The sequence below is a fragment of the Camelus ferus genome, chromosome 30, assembly GCF_009834535.1.
Source record: "Camelus ferus isolate YT-003-E chromosome 30, BCGSAC_Cfer_1.0, whole genome shotgun sequence".
Classification (NCBI taxonomy): domain Eukaryota; kingdom Metazoa; phylum Chordata; class Mammalia; order Artiodactyla; family Camelidae; genus Camelus; species Camelus ferus.
The window spans coordinates 11,081,146-11,102,928 of NC_045725.1; the positions used below are offsets into that span (position 1 = coordinate 11,081,146).

General features: G+C 37.9%; 1 pseudogene; it reads left to right on the forward strand.

The window, feature by feature from the left end:
- LOC106729641 overlaps positions 1 to 21,783 on the forward strand; it is a 45,940-nt pseudogene that overhangs the window by 2,236 nt on the left and 21,921 nt on the right.

Consider the following 21,783-nt stretch of genomic DNA (forward strand, 5'->3'; position numbering starts at 1 on the left):
TTCTCAGAGTCATTACTTGATATAATCATCTGTTTTCTGTATGAAATGAGTAAATAAATATAAAATAAAAATCAAGCCTAACTAAAAAAATGTATTACAGTATTTTTCATAGAAGTGCAGGTGGCCATGGAATCAGCACTAGAATTCATGTTGCTATTTATTTTTTCAAAATACTGACCTGTGCAGTCAAACTCCTAATTCAATGGAGAAACAGAAACTTCAGGCAGCTTAGTTTCCCCAGGATATTGCTCCTAGCTGCCATTTGGCTTCACTGTATTCTACATGCTAGAAGCAAGGCTTTTATGATAATTGTTCCATTTTCCTGTATGTTGGTTTCTTGATCACTTACAAAATCTGCATCAAAGACTGGTAAAAATTTGGTGGTGACGGTTTGTCAAGAGGTATTGTGGATTGCTTGACTGAACACAATCATTCATCATCTTAAAATTTGTGAGTCATGGGGATTGATATTAAGGTATATGACATTTAACATTTTTGGTCCACAGCAGAGCCTAAGAGAGAGCCCTTACTTGAAAACATGTATTACTAATTTTAAAGTGGCTTGTGTAAGAAAGCAGAGATAGAATTGAGCAAATCAGTAGGTATTACTAAGGGGGAAAAAAGCAAACAAACACGACCACCAGGATGTCGTACCCTGCAGTTCTGGATTATTATCAAATGCTAAAGTTTTCTATTAGTCGGGTTCCCAGTAGGGAATAGATTGCATTGGCAAGTTGGGGATTTGAAGAGAGTTTAATAAAAGTAACTACAAAGGGGGTAGCAAGTTATAGCAAAATTTAAGGGGATGACATAGTAATGTGGGACACAGTTACTACCCTTAAACTAGAAAAGTAAGGGAAAGATGAAGTTACAGGAATCAGGAGAGAGAGCACCTTGACAAGCTCTGTGATCATCTTCAACTGAAGCACGTAGTCGGGTGGTGAAAGAGCTGTGGGGATGGGCTCCACAACTTCCTTCCTCTCTCTAAGCTTCTGCTGGTGATCTTCTTGGCTGGGTCCAACTGGTAGCCAGACAACAAGGAGTCTGTTAAACAAGCAGGGCTTGGAAGGTTAGGAAAGCAGAGAGGCATGGGGAAACATTGAACAAAGTCTGTACACAGTCATTTTTGATGGACTGGTTAAAATTCTTTTTATATTTTTAAAGCAACTCTCATAGTCTGCAATGCAAATATAACATGTCTTGATTTACAAGACAACTTAGAATATATTATTATGTTAATTCCTTAAACTTCCTGTGGAATAGAAAGAAGGTAATGCTGATCTCATGTTACAAATGATTAAATGGACTAGCAAAAAACATATAGGTAGGAAGTGTTAGACTTGGATTCAAAGTGACCTTCTACTTTTAAGCCTAGTGTATTATTTTTATTAGGTTCCAATTATTAAAAATATTTGAGAGTATTTATTTTCTTCCCATAAAGCAGTAAATGATTTTTTTTTTAACAGCCTTAAGCATGTGCCCTCAGTCAGTCAGCTGAGGGGTACATGAAGTCAAGTAACCATTTTGGTTTAACTATTTGAACATAGTTGGCTATTAATCAGTTAAGCTTATGGCTTATAGACTCAGTTTTAATAGTGTTAAACTAAAAGACAAAAGCAGTCTGGAATCCAAAAGAATCTCCTTCATCTTCTTGTATAATACTAGAGAATTTATTTCTGAAATATAGCCTAACTTAGTCATTAAGTTACAGTTAGGATTACATTTTGAGGGAATTATTTAATTATATATTTGTTTATTCAGTTCTCCATAATACCTAAGTGATCTGTGTGAAGTAAGGTGGAATCCTTGACTGGGCTGCATTAAAAGTTTGATGGCAGAGAGCTGGTGTACCATTTTGGGCTGTCCTTGGTTAAGGCTACAATTTATAGGCATCATCACAAGTGTTCTGCAGTCCCACAGTATAATGACTCAGTGTGACCTGGTGGACAGATTCCTTGGTTACAAGTAAGAGCTGGATCCAGTCTGAACTCTGATACTAGCAAGTTGTGAGAGAGTGTTAGCTTCTCAATCTGTAAAGCACAGTTTTTGAAAAATATGGAGTGGAGTTTTGTGGTCTAAAGAACATTTTTTGCCTCAACTGTTCTTTCATTTTAGAATTGTTTACTTAAGTACAAAATACTGAATTAGTGTAAACATGGCAAGTGCTTCCTGTATGTTGTTTAAAAAGAAGTAAAACAAACATTAGTTCCAATCCCCGCAATGTGAATTTGGGTCCGATAGTAATTAGTTCCTTTGTTTTGTGTTAATTCAGATGTACACTTTCATTGGTAGCAGTAGTATAAAGGACTGCTAATTTGGTTTCTTTTCTCTTTGTTTCACCAACTTTAACGTATTTCCTTGCAAGAGTAACTATACAGTGGCAAAGTAATGGCCTAATATTTCAACTTGGGTGTGTAAATAAGTATATGCAACTTTTGATATATCTTGATAATTTAGAATAAATGTATTATATTAGGTTTCAATTAATCAAAAAGCAAAGTAATGTTGAAAGGTTAATTCAAGTACTAACTTATATACTGTGTTAGTTTTAGTAAGGCATAGAAGCAGCACTAATAATTTAAAAAGTATATTGCTCATGAAACTAAGCACTTTTAAACTGAACTGGATTTCGAGTAGAGCACTGCCCAAGAAGGCATCCTCTTAACACTTCTTCTTAGTTTCTAATACATCTTAGTGTTAAAACATTTTCCAAAAATATTTACTGATTTTGTTAATAGGTAAAGTTTAGTTGCATGTAAATATCAAAAGTGTTTAATTTAGTTTGCAGGATTATTTGTAATTATTTCTAACGGGGTCACTCTTCAGAGAGCTATTATCCATGTAGCTATGATAGAGATTGGGAAGCATTTCAAATCAAAAAGGAAAGTGAATGGAGTTCTATTTCTCCTTCAGCCAGTGGAACATCCTCTCTGAAGGGGAATGGAGCTGTCCTAGCTGTCTGTGCTCAGCATTTCTTATTTGGTTGGTTTTCTTTATGGAGAAATCTCATCCTAAATCTTGAATTTATTTTCAAAGTCGTGTGTGGGAGACTCTTACCCCAGAGATCCCGAATGCACGACTCAGGACTCTGACGGCTCTTCTTCATCTCCCTTCAGCTGCTCTTTTCAGGATCCCTCAACCGCACGCTTCTTCAAGCACATGCTTTTCTTTCATGGCTTGCCTTCTGCTCAGAGCATATTTCTCCCCTCTAGTCACATGTAAAACAATTTAATGTTACTTTCTTTTGAAAGTTTTCCTGCAATATCCTGACCCCACCTGTCCCTTCCATTTTCTAGCCTACCCTCCATCCCAAGAGATAACTATTAGATAATTGTCATATTTGTGTTGGAGTCATCCTTAAAGTTAAGCTCCATGAGGGTATGGATTTTGTTAACTTTGCCATCATTCAGAATAGTGCTTGATACTGATTGAATTTTTTAAGTAGTGTTTGTCTCTTTTCCTTGAGGCTGTGCTGTATTCTCTGTGGAGATATTTTCTTTTATATCCTATAGAGTTGTTAGGCTTGGAGGTTTTAGACAAATACTAGGTAGTTTAACCCCAGAAATAAATTTTCCTGGGGGTGTTTAAGATTATGAAATATGTGAACTAGTTGTAAACCTGTATCATGCTCCTATTAAAAAAAGAGAGCAAGAAAAGAAAAAAAAAAAAACCTCACAATTATTATGGGTCCAGAAACACCACAAATTACATTGCAGTTCTGAGGAGACAGATGTCTTATTTCTAATTATTGTTTTGAAATTCAGCAAAGTGAAAATGCATGCTTAATACACCCATATAATACTTTGAGTTTACGGATGAAATACTTGCTACAGCATTTATTCATTTTTTCTCATAGATTTCACACCCTTGCCAAAAAATCTAGGGACAAGTGCTAAGTCATTTGATTTATTTAACTCTGAATTTCTTTGCTTTAGGATTATAAATCAGACTCTTATTGTCACTTTAAGGCAGAAAGGGTTCTTTTGTGTTCATAATATAGATCAGGATGTGATTTAAGTCAAATCTTGTCAAGGTAACTCCTTTTTAAACCATGAGAAGAGACTTGGCTGTAGCCCAAAACTAATGGGTGTCATAATAAAAATAAATATGTTAGTAAGAGACCTTGCTCCCCCTTGCAGTCTCCACAAGCACAAATTCTGGTCACTGTTCACAGCTAATGCATTTTTTTGTCAAGTCATAAGCACTTTTAAAAAACCTCTACTTAATATTGTGGAAGACAGACATTCTGATTTTCCAAGGAAGCAGCAAAAATAGAGATCTTAGCCTGGAGGAATAAGATGCCTGACTATCAAAGGAATCCCATTTTCAAAGAGACCATCAGAGAGTAGAGTAGAGTAGAGTAGTGTGAATATAAAAATTGAACAAACTTTCAAACTGAACATAAAGGGTGTCACGTTGCCAGTGCTTTTCCTCTTCCCCACATTTTATAAAGGGATCCTTCAACTGATCAATTGGAAAAATAGGACAAGAAGTAATTCACATTGTTCACATCTACTGTTTACTGACTTGGGAGAAATGAGAGTTAATTTCACCTGTGTTTGCATGTACTGCAGACACTTGTCACACATTGCTCATAGCTCTTGTAAGGCTACTTGTCTGTAATGTAGAGTAGATACTGATGTGAAACTATACCAGAAGTTTCAGGAAAGCTGGTCACTTAAACTTTCCACTTCTGTGCCTGCCAGTGTGAGAAAGCCTAAGATATAAATGTAAAATAAAGACCAGTGTGAGCATAAGTCAAATGGGGGGAAAGTCACTTTAAAAGTACAGATTATGTTAAGTCATCTTCCTAGGAAAGCAAGTCAGTTTTATTTACTACATTTATAAATTTAATGAAAAGAAAAGGCTAATTCAATGTACAACTTTTACTTAAGGAAACTCACTTTGTTCTTCCATTTTTATATAGGATGTGAGATTTCCAAAGCTCTTATTTCCCTATAAACTTCCCAGGTTTTCAAAGAATTTCAGCTTTTCAAGGACATTCATGCAGCTTTTTAATCTTTAGTTTTGGATTATGCAGCTCCATTATGTTCACATTGTTACTCCTGTCTTCATGTGTTCCTCCTTCATGGAGGTGTCATAGATGGCGGTGAATAGTATTCTTTGATGTCATTGTGGCTTTCTGCATGAAGTATCATCAGTGGATTCATAGACGTGATCTTTTTCCTTTGCTCTTATGTGCTCTGGAAAAAATGTTATGATACAGATGTCTTTCTTTTTGCTTTCTCCTTGATTTATGTGATAATAAGGTTCTTTTTTTATATGACCAAATTCCAAATGGCACTTAAGCTGCCTAAGACCTTGTAATAAAATCCATCACTTACCTTGTCTCATTTTGTTCTTCACAAATTGGTTTGTAAGGTGATCAAAGTGTTTTTAATCTGTTTTCTGGGTGAGAATCCTGAGGTTCAGAAAATTTAAGTAAATGGTAAAATCAGGATATTAATATAGGTCTTGTAACTCTAGTGGGCTTTTCCACCTCACAAAGTTAGCTCAAATTACTTTAAAGAGAAAGTCGGCAACTTTTCTTAGGATCATGAACTTACTAACTAAAGTATCTCTAAGTATTAATGAGAGTAATAAGGATGAGTCCTCAAGAGAGAAAGTTATAAATTCCTACAAAAATGTGCACATGTGCATTGTTATTTTTTCTTGTTATAAGAGCCATTGTTCCCAATAAAACATTATGGTAGAACCTGAAACTTTATCTTAACTTTTCACTTTACCTTTTCTTGAGCACAACTAGAAAATTGAAGGAAATGTTTCTTATATTGAAGAAAATTTAGAGAAAGAGCCTTTTATTTGTAATCTGATAAGAGACTCTAAGAGACACAAAGTTTCATTCATTGACCGTCTGTTACTGGGACACATAATGTCACTGTCCTAGTCCTAGGCTGTTATAGTCAATGTCTTATTTAGGTCATTTCTGTTGGAGTTAGTTGCTTATATTACTTAGTAATTTAAAATTATTTAATTTTTATATTCTATAATTCTTTAGACTGTTTTAAATTGACCATTTCTGTTCTTCAAATCAGCACCTATTATTAAAAATTATTGTGTTTTTTTGGAAAAGAATGTTGCTCTTTTTGTTCCTAGGTATTTGATAGTTTTGTGAACCACTTCATTTAGATCAATTAGTAAAGTGAAAGAATATAATTCATTTCAATCCTGTGTCTTGATTTAACCTGTCTTAACATGTATTTGTTGTCTTTTAATATCCTCTGTAAATAATCTCATCCACTCTCAAGGATTCCTCTACCAGAAACAGGCTGAGAACTGTTGAATTTCCATCTCCAACCTAGAAACTGATCTGCAGATTATGTAGCCAGTTCCCCACTAGATCTCCCTACTTAGATGTCTGAAAGACAGCTTAGACTAATAGACTCATTACCCCTCTCTACACTCTCGAACGAGCCCCTCCTTCAGTGTTTTCTGTCACTCAGTGATAAAGCAATGTATCCAGTTTCTGAAGGCAATAGTTTCAGAATCATCCTTCACTTTTCTCTCTTTCTCACTCCTCTTTTGGCTCTATCACCAAATATTATTGATCTAACCCCTTCTTCAATCTGTCACACTTTTACCACCACTGCTGTTGCTGTAGACCAGAGAACCACTGCCCTTTATTCCTGAGACTAGAGATAGAGCATTGGCTATCCTTCCTTATTCCTGTTGCCATTTACAATATGTTCCAAATGCTTCATACAGATAACAAGTATTGTTAAGGTATTGTCTCTGCCTACCTCTTGAAGTTCATCTCCCATCCCCCTCTGCGTCTACATCTGTGAATGCTTCATCAGTTGGTTCTACACATGCTTGCTTTTTTCACATCCAGACGTTATAACAGGAAATTGCTTCTTCTAGAAGAGAAGCTCCTCTTCTTCACCACTACATCTTCCTTTATGTATTAACTAAGTTGATATCATCCTTTATGTATTAACTAAGATGTCACTTCCTTTGCTAATCTCATCAGAGCTCATTAGGTGCCTCAGGTAAATGATCTCTCTGTATCTCCTTTTATGACACTCATAAAAATTGTAATTATACGTTTATTGCCTATCTTTCCCTTTAGAATTTAAGTTTCATTAGGGCATAGACCATTTTATTCCCTCTGTTGAATTCCTTATATCTGTCATAGGACAATGACTGACAAAGACTGAATGCAATGAGCATATGAGTATTTATTGAGGAAATGAATATCATTTTGATTCTTGAGTATTTGCCCACAGTGCTGTCCATTTCTGAAACCATCATGCCATCTACTTTGTAGACAAATATATTTTTTACCCATTTATATTCAGGTCCTAGTGAAATACAGAATCTAGCCAAGGCCAAAAACTTTCCTTTACCTTGGGTCAGTTAGGAGCCTTCTTTTGATCCTGCCATTCAGTTAGTGATAAATTTGACTTTCAAGAATTGGGACTTTTCTAAAAAGTGAATTTTATTTCCTCAGTAGTAAGCTTAGACTTTAAAAATTGTTTGCCAAATATTAAAATTCATGAAATTAAATTGGACAGAAAATATATATCTAAAACCTAAAGATTTCAGAAATCAAATCAGAATTTTTAAACCTCATAAGTTGAGGTCACATCTACATAGCCTACACTGATTCCACTTAGTGTTTTTATTTCTTTAATAAATGACAGTAGATATATAAGAGTTTTAAATCCAGAACAAGTCAGAAATTACTACATTTGAAAGATTTAATTACATTCCTTGGGAGATTTTCATCTTGTGTGAATTAAATAAAGATGTACAGTTTCATATTATGAAACTATGGTATGTTACTTTCTGTGATTCTATCAAGTATACCCTGAATTCTAATCTTCATTCTGTCATAAAGTTACATTTTATGAATCTACTAGTTATAAATCATCTTGAGTTCTTTCGTTGCCACATAATGTTCAGAAAGGAGTGTGCCATTGACCATTTCCTTTCAAAAATGAGTGTGCCATTGCATCATAAACTGCAGAGCACACACAGTGAGCTGTAACTCACAACCACTCTGACTGACAAAGCTGGTGGCCTTGGGAGAGGGAAATTCTTCACCAAATTCATGTTTATTCCATGAGTAAACATGGAATTTTTAAAAGAGCAACAGTGACTAGGGAACTCTCAGTTTCAAAATACTAATGGGTTTTCTTAGATGCTGAATATTTTTAAATTATTAAATTTTCAAAATAGAAATGAATCAATATGACAGAGCTTACTAACTCCCCAGTATCTGTTCTCACACCACTCTCCTTCCACATTTGTTTTGTAGGGTCCGTGGAAGTCCAGGTGGAGGGTACCCTTCTCAGCTTTCTTGTCTGTTTCCACATGACTGAGTTCTCACTAATGCAAAATAAGCAGTAGTCATAAAGTCACGTCTCATGCCAGTTTCTTAAAGCAACACCACTTCCTCTCTGTTTCTTCATTTCTTTCTTGGGGTTGATAGAGTGAGTTAGCTTCAAACTTGTAGATGGGACAATAGGATGGCAAAGTAAAATGTCAGAAGAAACCTGGGTCCTTAGAACATCTATGGAGAAGATGACCCACCTAAATTGGGACTGAAACATGCAGAGAAATACAATTTGAAGGGAAACCTATATTTTGTATCTTTTTCATAATCATTTTTGATTTACTAAATAATAAAATATAAATGCATAAGGATATGTACATATGCATACCTGTGTATATATACAATACATTTTTAAAATATGCTGGCTCATAGCTTAGATAATGGGTTTTGTGTTAAATTAAGTGTAGAAGAAATCCTTGTATTTATAAAAAAAAGTGGTACAATTAAACAAGGGATTATCAAAGAGGGTAGACTTGATTCTTTTTCAGACTAGTTATTTCCTTTTTTAATGGAAAGTGCTTGAATATAGACCACTCTGCTGTAGGAAACATAAATAGATTAAAAATGACTAACTCTAGAAGTTTGTTGACTGTTCTCTTTTTGCGTAGTGTTATGCAGCCCTCAGATAGAAAAATGATGCCTTTCTCTAAATGCCTAGGCTTGATGAAGTTACGGTTAATTGCCTTCTAGATTCTGAATAGAATTTCATTTAAAAGCATGAAGATGATATACATGTCTAAGAATGGCTTAACAACATTAACTTGAGTTTTAGCTCTAACTTTAGATCTCCAAATAAGCATGAGTAGGAAATATTAACCATCATAATGACTTGTTTAAGTTTCCTTTTCTTTATATTTTTGAAAAAACTTTTTGTAGTTGGTGTATGTAAACTTTTGCATAGAACTAACATCAGTGACGTTCATAGTAATAGTTACTCAGTTAAACTGTCTTTATCCCAAAATGTCATATAGTATGTTGGGCTTCCTCCCTTTTAATCCTGCTATTGATTATTAATATGTAACTTAAGAGTCTGTGGGTGAGCCACTCATTAGTTATTCCCAGAGCATCACAATGTCATATACAAAAACTAAATGTTACGTTTAGTGGCTTGCTAACTCAGCACTCTTTCTGAGATGCCTTATCTTTACAACTTTAAAAGGCAGAATTTAAATTCTGATTTTATATAGGCCAGTGTGAGTGCAGTGATCTAAATTTGGCTTTCCAAATTAGTATCATTAACCAGGAAGCCTGAATGCCCACAAGATGGGCTGATGATGGCTTAATTGTGTTCAAATGTTTCCCAAATTAGTTGCTGTGTTTGAAAACTTGGCCAGGTGAAATTGAAACAAGCTTTTCAGGGAACAGTGAGAAAAACAGAAGGCAGATCAAGTTTGGGCCTGCCAATCTTTGACAGACTTGCTTTAACTTTCTCTCCCTGAAGTTCTTTGTCTTATATTCTCTCTGCCCTGAAATTGTGATGCAAAGGTTATGAGAAGCATGTGAAAATAGCCAGTGAGTTATTAATGTCTGCTATGACTTGAGCATCACAGAACAGCACAGGGTGGCTCCAGTGATCGCCTTTCTTTCCATATGTTACATCCAGTCTCTTGAGCTGTCCAGAAGTGTCGTATTCCTTCAATGAAATCAGATCAGTGCATTAATATGCTCCTCTACTTTGAAGCTCATAGTTACTTGTCGAAGTAATATTTTGCTTAAACCAACTTTCCCTGAAATATAAGAAAGCAAATTACTCGATTCTTGAAATTCTGTTGCAGGCTCTTTGCCAACACCCAATTTTCACACGTATTGATGTGATGGACACTTTTAACAAATAGGAGTTTTCATTTGTTTATATTCATCTGGATAGAATTGAAAAGACAATATTGAAACAGGTTTTTTTTTTATGAAGTGGATCTAATAGTTAACAACCTCTTTACAATACTAAATTTTGAGTCTTAAAAAAAAACTCTTTATATTCCATTTTGGGACGTGATTGCCTTTTTCTTCTACCCTTTGTTGCTTTGTTTTGTTTTCATAAGAATGTCAATTTTGTTGGCTCATATTTGACATATTATCTTTTTTTAAAGATTGATTGATTGATTGATTGATTGATTGATTTATATTTTGGGGGGGTAATTAAGTTTTTTTATTTACTGCTTTTTTTAGAGGAGTTACTGGGGAATGAACCCATGACCTCGTGCATGCAAAGCATGCGCTCTACCAGTTTGAGCTATACCCTCCCCACTGTTGGCTCATATTTGAGCACATACCCAAAGGCTGCCCTTGTAGAGCTATAGCTTATTGTTTTCTGTTCCTTCAGAAATTGAGAGCAAGGCATTATCAAAACCAATAGTAATACATTGATATCCCTCCTTGGTAGTACATCAACTCTTTTGGCTCATTAGCATCATATATTTTCAATGGTGAAAGTTGCCAGAGGAGACCAGAGTTCTATGGAAAGTTTCAGTATCTAGGAATTGGTGGAGAAGGAATTCCATGGTACCAGGAAGAAGGCAAACCAATTAATTCACGAATTTTTAGCAAGGGTTCCTTTCTTCCACTGATAAATTAAAAAATAAATGACACTATAATATTTCTTTAAAAATGATTTGGTCATCTTCTGATACCATTTGTAAATGTCCTTGATAGCAGAAGGTGAAGGAGAAACTAAATAGAAATTGCCCAGGTTGGGTGAGTATATTGAAAATAGTCACATTTGTTTTGATCGAAAATGACTGCTATCCTATCAAGATATCCAAAGTGATGTTCTGTGGTTATCATATCACCCTTCCTTCAAAAGTAAAATTGATTTCCTCATAGTCTAGATGTTGGCTTCTAGGGCCATTTCAGGGAAGCCACGATGAGCTGTTGGATGTCTGCCAACATGCACTTAACAATTTTGGGATGAGCATAAAGCGCTTTGAGGATCCAAAAGGAAATAGAAATGAATTAGTCAGTATGCCTGCTATAAAAGGAAATGCTTCAATAAAGAGAAAGCCTGTTTTATTTTACATAACAGATTTATCTATTCCATAGAGTTTGATATATATTTCTTAAATATCTGTTTATTGAATCTTATTTGTCCTATAATCATGATAAAAGTTTCTATGCATTCTCCACTTATGTAACTTAATAAAATGCCAATCTGATAGAACAGTGTTCAAATAAAACATGTTATATATAAAATGTTGAAAAAATTGCTTTCAGTTGGTACTAGTCTTGGATTTTCTTTAAAGCAAAACTGACCTCACAGAGCAGAACATCCTGAATTGAAGCCTTTCAGCTGCTAGTAAAACATCTTCCTACTCTTCTACTATTCCAAACTGTTCAGATTTGCACCATAGTGAAAGTGATACTTTTAGATATGAATGAATCAAATCTGACTAAATGCAGGAGATGATAATATCATACCATTTTTCCAAATGAAAATGCCCAAGCAAATGTGAAACTGTTCTTCACATTTATAAAAATTAACTATTAAAGAACCTCAGGTTCTTTTGTTGTTGTTGTTGTTGTTGACATAACAGGCATTTTCACATACATACACATACAGGTCATATTTTCAGTAGCATGAGAAAGCCTATGTGCTTTTTGGATGGTGTCTCTGGATTCTAGACCAGAATGTCAGAGCTAGAATAGATCTTAGGTATCATGAAGTTAACCTTCTCATTTTACAGGGAGAAAAGTGAGTCTGACAGAGATATGCCTGCATCTGAGGTGACTCCTATTTGTACAGGATACAACCCACAAACAAAGAATACATTGTAGGAATTTCATATTCAGATATGCCATTTTAAAAATGTCTATACTCCTCTCTTGCTTTTCTGGAAACACTTACATGATACAAAGTATTTAATAGATTTTAAATTTTATTTCTAAATCTCATCTCTTCTCCCCCTTTTAGACAATGGTCACATTGAAATGGTTATGAATGCTAAATCATATTGAATACTTAACAAACTGTTGAAAATTATGGAACTATAATTCCACAAAAGGTTGTTATAAAAAAAAAAAAGCAAGTGGCTCATGTGGACAACAGAACCCTTGTATATAATACTGTAGTCTCATAATTCAAAATATGCTTGTTATTTGATGTAACATAAGAGTTCAAGAATAAAAATCTTTGTATTATTTATTCTGCAGTTTTAGGTTCATAAAATTTCTTTAAAGAGGAGATTTTCCTTTTACCAAGCCAGCATGACTACATGTTAGACGCTTGGAATGTTCAAGCTCACCTTTTCAGCACATGTATCAGCAGTTTCCCTAGCAGTGAGAGTTCATAGTTTTCTTTACAAAAATTTGTTGCTTACTACCTTGAGAACACTATTAAATAGGTGAATGTAAGTAATACAAACTCTTCAATGAATTTAGAGTTGTATTTAAGAGCACTCACAGCAAAGATACTGCTAAGAATACTAAAAAGATCACGTGTACATATATATGTGCTGTAGGCACATAGATGTACATTTTATTTGGTGACCAGAGCTGGAATCTGAGAAAGACTGTTCTTTCTCCATGACTTCTAAGGACTGAGTTTAAAGTTCTCATTCATAAATAGGAAATATTTTATCAAGTGTGTGTTAAGCTTATTTTTCTGTTATTTATGAGTTTGGTTGGTTATTTATTTGTTTTACTGAAGAAAGCTTTGGTCTAGTGGAAAGAAAATACTGGTAAGATTTCTAGTATTCTCTTCATTCATTCTCTTTATGTCCAAAATCTGAAAATCTAGGGTTGTCACCAGTTAGGCCAGAGTGCAGTTACTCCAGCTTGCTCACTGCTCCATGGAACAGTGGAATAGAAGGAAAGCCATGGGCATGTGGCTCAGCGGTCCCTCCATCAGTCAGGAGCCTTGTAACCTGAGGGCCTGGCAGTGAGCATTCCAGCATCCATGCTGACTGATAGAAACAGAGCATAGAAGCTGCGCCATGCCCACGTCATGACTATATATAGCACATTCTAGAAAATTGCATTTATGTTCAGTAGTGTATCACATGTGCATGTACAGCTGTCTTCATTATTTTTGGAGAAATTATATTTGAGAATACTATATTGGGATTTAAAAAGAAAAGGATCTATTTGGTTTCTTTTTTTCTTGTATTTGTGTTCTATATAAATTACAAATCATGTAGTGTTACTATTAATTTAATCAAGTTAGTAATTTATGTACATATATTTAACGTTTGTGTCACCATGATCAAAGCAAAAAGCACTTTAATCTGTCTTCTGCAGATAGGAAATGAAGTCATTAAGATAGTACATTTTTGATACATTGCTATACATAGTAGGAGAGCCCAGTTGGAAATATAACAAGTGTTTAATGTTCTTTTGATTTTTAGTATAAAGAAATACAGTCTAAAATAAGAACTAGGCACCAAATGCCATATTCATTATTCTCCTCTGAAAAATTGCATATTCTAGACAATCATTCATAACCTTGTTCCTTAAGTAAGAAACGATGATAGTCTACGAGACATATGTTCTAAATGCTTCAGTTTCTTTTATCTCATTGTTTTAAAGAAGGTATCAGTGTAACACAGGCAACAAAGTTTCTTTATTTATATATATTCAAATATAGTTTTAATATTAAAAGTTTAGTATGGAAACAGAAAGATTGGCAGTTAATGAAAGGCACAGTATTTACTACTCAAAAAAATAATCTGATATATGGACAAGATTCCAGTAATTAGAAAGAAAAGCGCTAATGACAGGAAAACCAGAATAAAAAGATACAGCATGTTTCTCATGCCGGTGGAGGAGTGGGATTTCTTTCATAGCAAATTTGGAGAAATGTGTCAACTCCAGAGATGTTTTTGATTGTCACAACTAAGAGAGGGGCACTAGTTGCTTCTAGTAGGGAGAGACCTGAGAAACTGTTAACATCCTATAAGGCACAGAGCAGCCCCTGGATAATAAACAAAGAATTATTTGGCCCAAAATATCATAGTGCCAAGGTTGAGAAACCTGTTCTAGGCTAAAGCATCTCTCTCCCACCAGTGGAAAATTATGGCCAAAGAAAATTATTATATTCAGAAAAATAAGTCTTTAGTATTTGCATTTCTGTTTTTATTAATTAATTTAGCTACACACCAAGTTAGATCCTGAACTATGGGGCATTCACATATGGGATCCTCAAAGTTGGCCAACTTACTCCAAAAAAGGTATCAACTTGATTGTACATTTGGCCCATATCTGCACCTGTTTATCAGAGTATTGCTATTTTCCCAGTGTGGGTCGACTTGCTTCTTTATTTCTGTACCGGGGGAAGCGTTTTTGAGCAGGCAACTGTAGAGCTGTAAAAGCCTCAGGGTGGCCCCTGGGAGGATGGCCCTGTGTCTTCACCAGTACGTTTCCTCCCAGGTCAGCTTTGCCTCTGTGCTTTTTATTATTGTTCTGTCTCCTGTACGGTGGGTATGTGTACATTTGTTTAGGATCCCCCAGAAGAGGAATATTGGATGGCAATTTCTCTCATTTATTTCCTAAATTCTTCTTAATGGTGGTCCTGGTAAGCCCAGCAAATTTTCTAACAGCTGTAAGCAAGTAGCTGTCAGTTTGAGTAGAGAAACTCCCATGAAGACAGCAGTTAGATTTCCCGGCGCGATCAAAGTAGTTTTTCCTAAGAATTGTCTTTGCTATAACACCCAAGAGCTGTGGTGGTTTACTGTAGGCAGACAGTGTTGCTGTTGTAGGGCCTGCTTGCTTTCGGGGTTAAGTAAAGATTTCAGTTAGTATTGTGAGAAGGTTAGATAAGGGAAGAATTCCCAAGATGGCTGTAGTCCCTGATGTTTAGACATGCCCTGGCCCAGGTAATACTATGTTGTAGACATTGCCTTCCTTGTATTTACTGATTAGTGGCCAGGGAGGAGGGCCACGGTAGGATGCCTGTGGCCGCTTGGTTAGTGCACTATCTTTCCACCTCAGTAAATGAGGCTTATACTGGCGGGGGAGAGAGATTATTATAATTAATAGAAAAAGAGGTTAATATTTGTAACATTGTTGGTGGGGTTTATATTTATCACCATCCCAGGGATCAGAAGGAGCTACAGTTTTTATCTCTATAACCTTGTGTTGTTTGTTGGTACAGACTCTGGCTTACAGAGTTTTTAATTTGATTGCACCATTTGTGAGTATCTGCTCACATATAATATTGGTTGCATACTATCTCAGGGCATTCCTTAACAGCGACTTGGTATGTAGTGGCCATTGTTCTGTTCCTTTGATGGCACTAGTTAATAATAGTGGGTATATCTGATATGAAGGAAAAGTTGACCTTTTGGGTTTAGAAGGCATTTAAGAAACACATACTGTGTCTCAGTCTGGCTTTGTGGGAATAGGTGTTGCTAGTACTAGTAAACATAGAGGGGAGTGTGTTAGCCTCGGTGTTGATGTAGGTGGTCATGCTAGTGGGATTGACCAACCCAGTTAGCCAACAGCATGGCTCCCATTGTCCCCAGGGACAACAGCACATAGTATGTTGTTTCTAGGCGTACCTAGTCAGCAGTAAGATGTAAGTTACCAGGGCATTACAGCAATGAATGTATGGAAGACACTGGTGAGAGTGAGAGCTTCACAGGGAAGGAGGGGGCACAGTGACAGAGTGGGAGTTAACAGCGGAGATCATCCGTGGCCAGTGGTGGAAGGTCTCGTTGTCCTCTGGGTGTTGCCAGAATGCTGTTACACAGTCCAGGGGTGATGAGTTCCACTTCCTAGGTGTTGGGAGTGGGTCCCAGTTTGTCCCATACTGCTTTTAGTTGAGCAGAGTATGTGGGCAGCAGGTGAGAATGCCTCTCTCCAGATGATTAGGGGTGGTTTTTTCAGCTTATGCTGGATGATGGGAGGATGCAGCTAAGGGTGGTCTCAGATGGTTCAGGATCAAGGGATAAGTGGCTAGGCTTTGGATTTTCTGTGAGAAAAAAGGGAAAGGTGAAAGTACCAGATGATTGTTTCTTTGCTGTGAGCAGCAATCAGCAATGTCAAGTTTCCCATGTCTGTGAAAATTGGTCAGTGGATGTATCTGGTGTGTATATAAATACCACCCTTTATACTCTCATTTATTGTCCATTTAAATATGGTGTAGCTGGCTATCAGTGTGTGTGTGTGTGTGAGAGAGAGAGAGAGAGAGAATTTAATGGAATCAGAATTATGAGTAGTATTTTTTACCATTTTGGGGAGGCTGTCTCTCAGTAGCCCTTGTTTTAAAAGCTCCTTATATCTTTCTTTCATACTTACTACTGTAACATGATAGGATAGGTTTTTTTTAAAGCTTTGTATTTTATAATGTCCCTTATTGTATTTATTCAGTGGTGAAATGGAAGCCTTGATCTGACTGTATGCCTTGTGGCATGCCCAAAGTCTGTAAAGCTGTGTTGGTAACCCCTCAGTAATATTAGCAGAGGTTTGCACCTTACACATATAAACTCATAGAAGAGCTTTGTAGGTATCCACCATTGTTGAAATACATTTAATGGCTCCTTCCTGGGAGATGCCCAGTGAAATCAGTTTGCCAGGACTGATGTGGTCCTTTTCCTTTGTCAGTTTCTCCTCCCATGAAGTAATTTTATTCTGTATTTCTGGCATGTGGGTTCTAATGATGTATAAATCTCTCTCTGCTATGTTGGCTCTTCCAGTGACAACCCATCTTCATAACCTAATGATGTCCTAAAGCCTTGACCTCTCATGTACCCACCAATAGAAAGGGTATGATGATCCATCTCAAAGTTTGAAAAAAGTCTCCCTCCTTCAAGAGGCTTACCTGCTTTGGTGGTTTGGTTACTTTGTCAGCTTTGGCTTTGTGTCATGCCTCCTGTGTGTCTTGTGTGGTGTGAGCCATGATATAGGCAGAGTGAAAGCCAATACAGCAATTCTTTCTCACATCAATTGACCCAAATGTCTGCCCCTTGTATTTTCCAGCCCTGATTTTGCCAAAATCTCAACCGAGTAGTTAGCTCGTTAGGCACTAACCAGATGTCCGTAAAGATACGGGTCTTAGAGTACCCCTGACAAACGTTTTCTTATTTCTAGGAAGACTGTACAGTCCACGGGCACTTCAACCCAGTCCCTGAAATGGAAATTGGAGGGTTTGAAAAGGGGTGATGGGCTACGGGTTGTCCACGGTCTGGCTCCCTTGTACCCCATATTCTCTCCCTTGTTGAAGAAAGACCATTGCTTTATTTATTTTGAGAGTGCCGAGTATCCTCCCTCCAGTCCCCACTGAACAAGAGTCGGAGGCATTTGTCAAGTTAACCTCAATGGCAGGGCATGTGGCTACTTCCTCAAGAAGTTGTGAAACTCCAGGAGAGCCCGGTTTAGCTAAAACCTGTGATATCATTTCCATTTTAATAAAGAGGCTTCTGTTGCTGATCCAGTTGTACAGGTACCTTTTCCCATTATCTAGTACATAATGGGAATCTCAGTCCATCGCATAATTGGCTCTGTCCAGTAAGGGCTTCGTCTTTGAGAGTGCCCAGTACACCACCACGTGTTGCTTCTCTAGTGGTAAAAATACCTTTGGGCTGAGTTTGGGAGCCACCGTCATGAAAAGCCCATAAGTAGGCATTTTCCTGTCTTTCTGACTCTTGCAAGCAAATTTTGGGGTATTCATAACCTCTGATTGTAAATCCTGTTCTCAAGGTACAAGCTGGAGGGTGAAGAAACAGCCTCCTTCAGTTTATCTAGGGTATGTTGTCGTTCAGGTTCCACTGAGAAGTGGAAGACTTGTGGGTGACTTGCTCGATGAGGGCTGTCAAGTTTTAGAGGTGAAGGGTGGGTTGGTAGTGGAATCCAAATATTCCTGCCAAATGTTGTGAGAGGCTCATCAGTTAGGATTTTGTCTTTTACTTGATTGGGGATAGTTTGCCTTTCTGAATTCCAGATGTATCCCCTGCATTTAACAGACTGGGAAGGACGTATACCTTATGCAGGTGTCCATTCCCTCTCAGTGAGGTGTTTATTCACAGCTGTGATGGTCTGGGAGACAGAGTATTGGTCAGGTCCAGTGAGAAGGGTGTCATCAGTAGAATGCCAACACCAATGTTTTGGTGGGTGTGTGGGACAGGTGTCTTAAGTCTCATCAGCAAATCCCATGTGCAATTTCACAGTTATTTAAGTAGTCAGAAAAGGGTGTGCTATTGACCCTCAAAGGTGAAGACAAGTTGTGGTTGACTCTCCTGTGAATTTTTTACTGAATAGAACATGTTAGTTTCTTAAGACACTTCTGATTTCAAAGTCCACCAGGCATCAGAAGTAAAATTTCAGAATTTAGTCAGAAAAATCACAACTCTATTCTTGTTTTCATTTCTTTGAAGTTACTACTTTGATATCAAGGGTGAAATTCACTGAGGGGAGTTCGGGGAGGTGTGTTTTCCTTTTCATCCTGTAGGTGTCATCGCCTAAATCCTAAATGTTTAGTGCTTTCATTTTCTAAGAATTCTGAGATGGGTTTTATATCAAAATCTGATATTTTGAATGGTACTTTTAAAATTTTGCTGATTTGCCATATGCCATTAAGTAAAATTGAGGCCCTGTATTGAGGTCTCCTGAAAGGCAGTGTAGAAGCTCATGAAAATTTTGAAGTAGGTGCTCATGCTTCACATCTGTGGAAATTGTATTTAAATTTAGCATTAAAGATCATTTTATCTTTGTCTTTCATTCCAGGAACTTGTGTCCCTGAAGCCTGGTAAAGCTGCAGAGCTGGTTTCCACTCACTTTTCTGAACAGATTGAAACAGTCAGTAAAAAACTTCAGGTAAGTTTTGCAGAATATATTGGGAAGAAACATCTAATGGAGAGACAGTTATTGAACCTGCACTTAAGAACTTTTGATTGTGATTATTTCTTCAGTTGATAGTTCCTTTTAATAGCAGTTTCTACACATTGTGTGTGTGTGTGTATTTGGGAGCAGTTGTGGATCTCTGAGTCTGGACATGAGGGTGTTCATCTTTGTGCATAAGAAACACTAACATCACAGAGACATTTATGGAGCTGTAACCTGCACTCACCCTGGACATCGTCACCACAGAGGGCCGCCCCCCCCTTTCTGTAGTAGCTGTAATGGTGTTCTCTTTGGGTTTCATGTTATTTGTTCAGACTTCTGTCATCCTCAGAAAGGGTTAATGATGAGTAGAATTTTTCTTGGGAAATCTTCCCTAGAATACAGCTGTATTAATGTTGAGTAGTGAGATGCCCAGTTGGAAGTACTGTGTCATGGAGCTAGCGTTCCCCTCGTCACCACCACGGCACTGCTGGGCAGGTGCTTTGCTCACTACCATTATGGCCACGAGTGACAGAGATGGGGAACAGGACAGTGACAGGGACACGTAGCACAACCCAGGGTCCCCATGTAGCAATAATAGTTGTAGGAGACACGTACACAGGATGGAAACCAGAGCGTGAGTGGGAGGCAGCTGGCATAAGAGACAGAGATACGGAGTTCATTCATTCACACATTTCATTTTGCACGACTGTGGCCCCCCATGCACCACAGTACGGTAGGCTCTGGGGGCACAGGTAAGTGTACAGTGTTTTCTTTAATTTTTTCATATGAAGCAGAGAAGCACTTGTATAAACATAGTATAGTGTTAAAAGCTCTCCACCAGACATATGGGAAAAAGTGTTGCAGGAACAAGAGGAGAGAGGGATAGACTGTGAGAGAGCCAGACAGGAGTTCCCAGATACGCGTGAACTGGGCTTAAATAGTTGGTGTCAGTTTTCTAGGCAGAGAATTAAGAGGGAGTTGTAGATAAAGGGTCCTGGGTGTGTAGAGAGTTAAAGGGACAAAGCAGCACGCATATTCAGAGGGTGACGTGGTGGGGGCGATAGCAGAAGTTTAAGCTATAAATGGTGTGTCGAGGGGAAGAATTAGAAGTATAGAGACTGGAAAATAGGGTTTCGGGGCTTACAGTGAACAACTTAATATGTAAAGCTAAGAAATAATATACTGAGTCTTCTGTGTACTGGAGAATGACTAAAGGCTTTTAGGCAAGGGAACTATACCGTTAGATTCATTTTATAGAAGATTAACCGTGTAGTGTGAGTATGACTTAGAGGCACCACCACTGAATATTGTTACTGAACATTGTTTTTCCATTTAAAGTGAGAAATACCATGATTTAGAAGGTCTCTGATGTAATTCGCACTGTTACCTGGCCAATAAGTGGTCTTGGTTTCAAAGTAACACTTTTTACCTGTAGCCTTAATTATAGATGTGATTACATAATGCTGCTCTCTTGCCTTTTTTGTTTTCAGAGAAGATCTCCATGTAAATCAACAATTGCTGCAAATGTCTCCCCGTGTCACAGAGCCGTTCTCTGAGCTGCTGTGTCCATTCAGCACCAGCCAAGTTGTAGAGATGCTGCCAGGCCTGGGGTGCTGCCGCCTGGAAGAAAGCATTCCGGTAAGACCAATGGTGTAGAGGAGGCAAGAGTCGGCTTTCTTTAATCATCCACTGTTGTATAAATGAGCAAAGGGAGACTCGTATTAAATTACCTGCCTGCGTTCGTACCTGGTAAGTGCTAGCAGCTGAGATTAAACCCAGATACTCCGTGGTGCATGGGCTCCATTGCTGTGATAAATTTCATCTCCATTTATTCCAGTAAAATCAGAAGCAGCACATGCCCATCGTTGTTATTAATCAAGGTTCACAGCTATTCAAGTCAACTTGATAAATGTAGAAAAAGGAATAGCATAAAAATATTAAAGGAGAAAACAAGCTGTTACTTGTAGGTGCTGATGTTAGTCCTGTTGTGCCAGGACTTACAGGCTGAATGGCAGCTCAGGAGCCTTAGCACAGGCATTGCCTGGATACTCTTTCCTCTTTTTCTCCTGTTTCCAAATGAAAGTGAATGTGTGTGTAAATGAATCTGGGAACAGGTAGAAGGGAGGGAAGCTTCCTGGCAGGAGCTCAGGTGGGCAGCTGAAGGGAGCACTTGAGGGGCCCTGTGACTGGCAGCAGGGTGGGTGGGGACAGAGAGGAGGCAGTTGGATGTCAAAAGTCACAGACAGAGACTGAGGTCTGACCCCACCCTCATCCCCCAAAGAACCAGTCACTCCTGCTGTGAGGAAGGTAGAGATGGGAGGGGTCTCTGCACCTGCATGGGCTTAGTTGAGAGGGTGGGGCTGCAGGGAGGCTGGGGGATGGCTGGAATGACCTTTCTCCTCTGCTTCCCTGTCCTGCATCCCCTCTGGCTGGGTTTGCAGATCCTTCCCTGAAAGATGGGGTTGGGGAGGGGTGAGGTCAGAGAGGCCCAGAGTGGGAATGATCTCTATGGCCACCATGGGGCGTGCAGGCGGGCCCAGAGCCCGGGGGCCCATGGCGGTCTGTCGAGCTGGGCACAACCGAGAACCCTGTGGCCTACGATCCTGGACGGGGCTGCCCACTGCTCCCACCCACGCATAGATTGGGAAGAATGTGCCCAGACCCCTGGCTCCCTG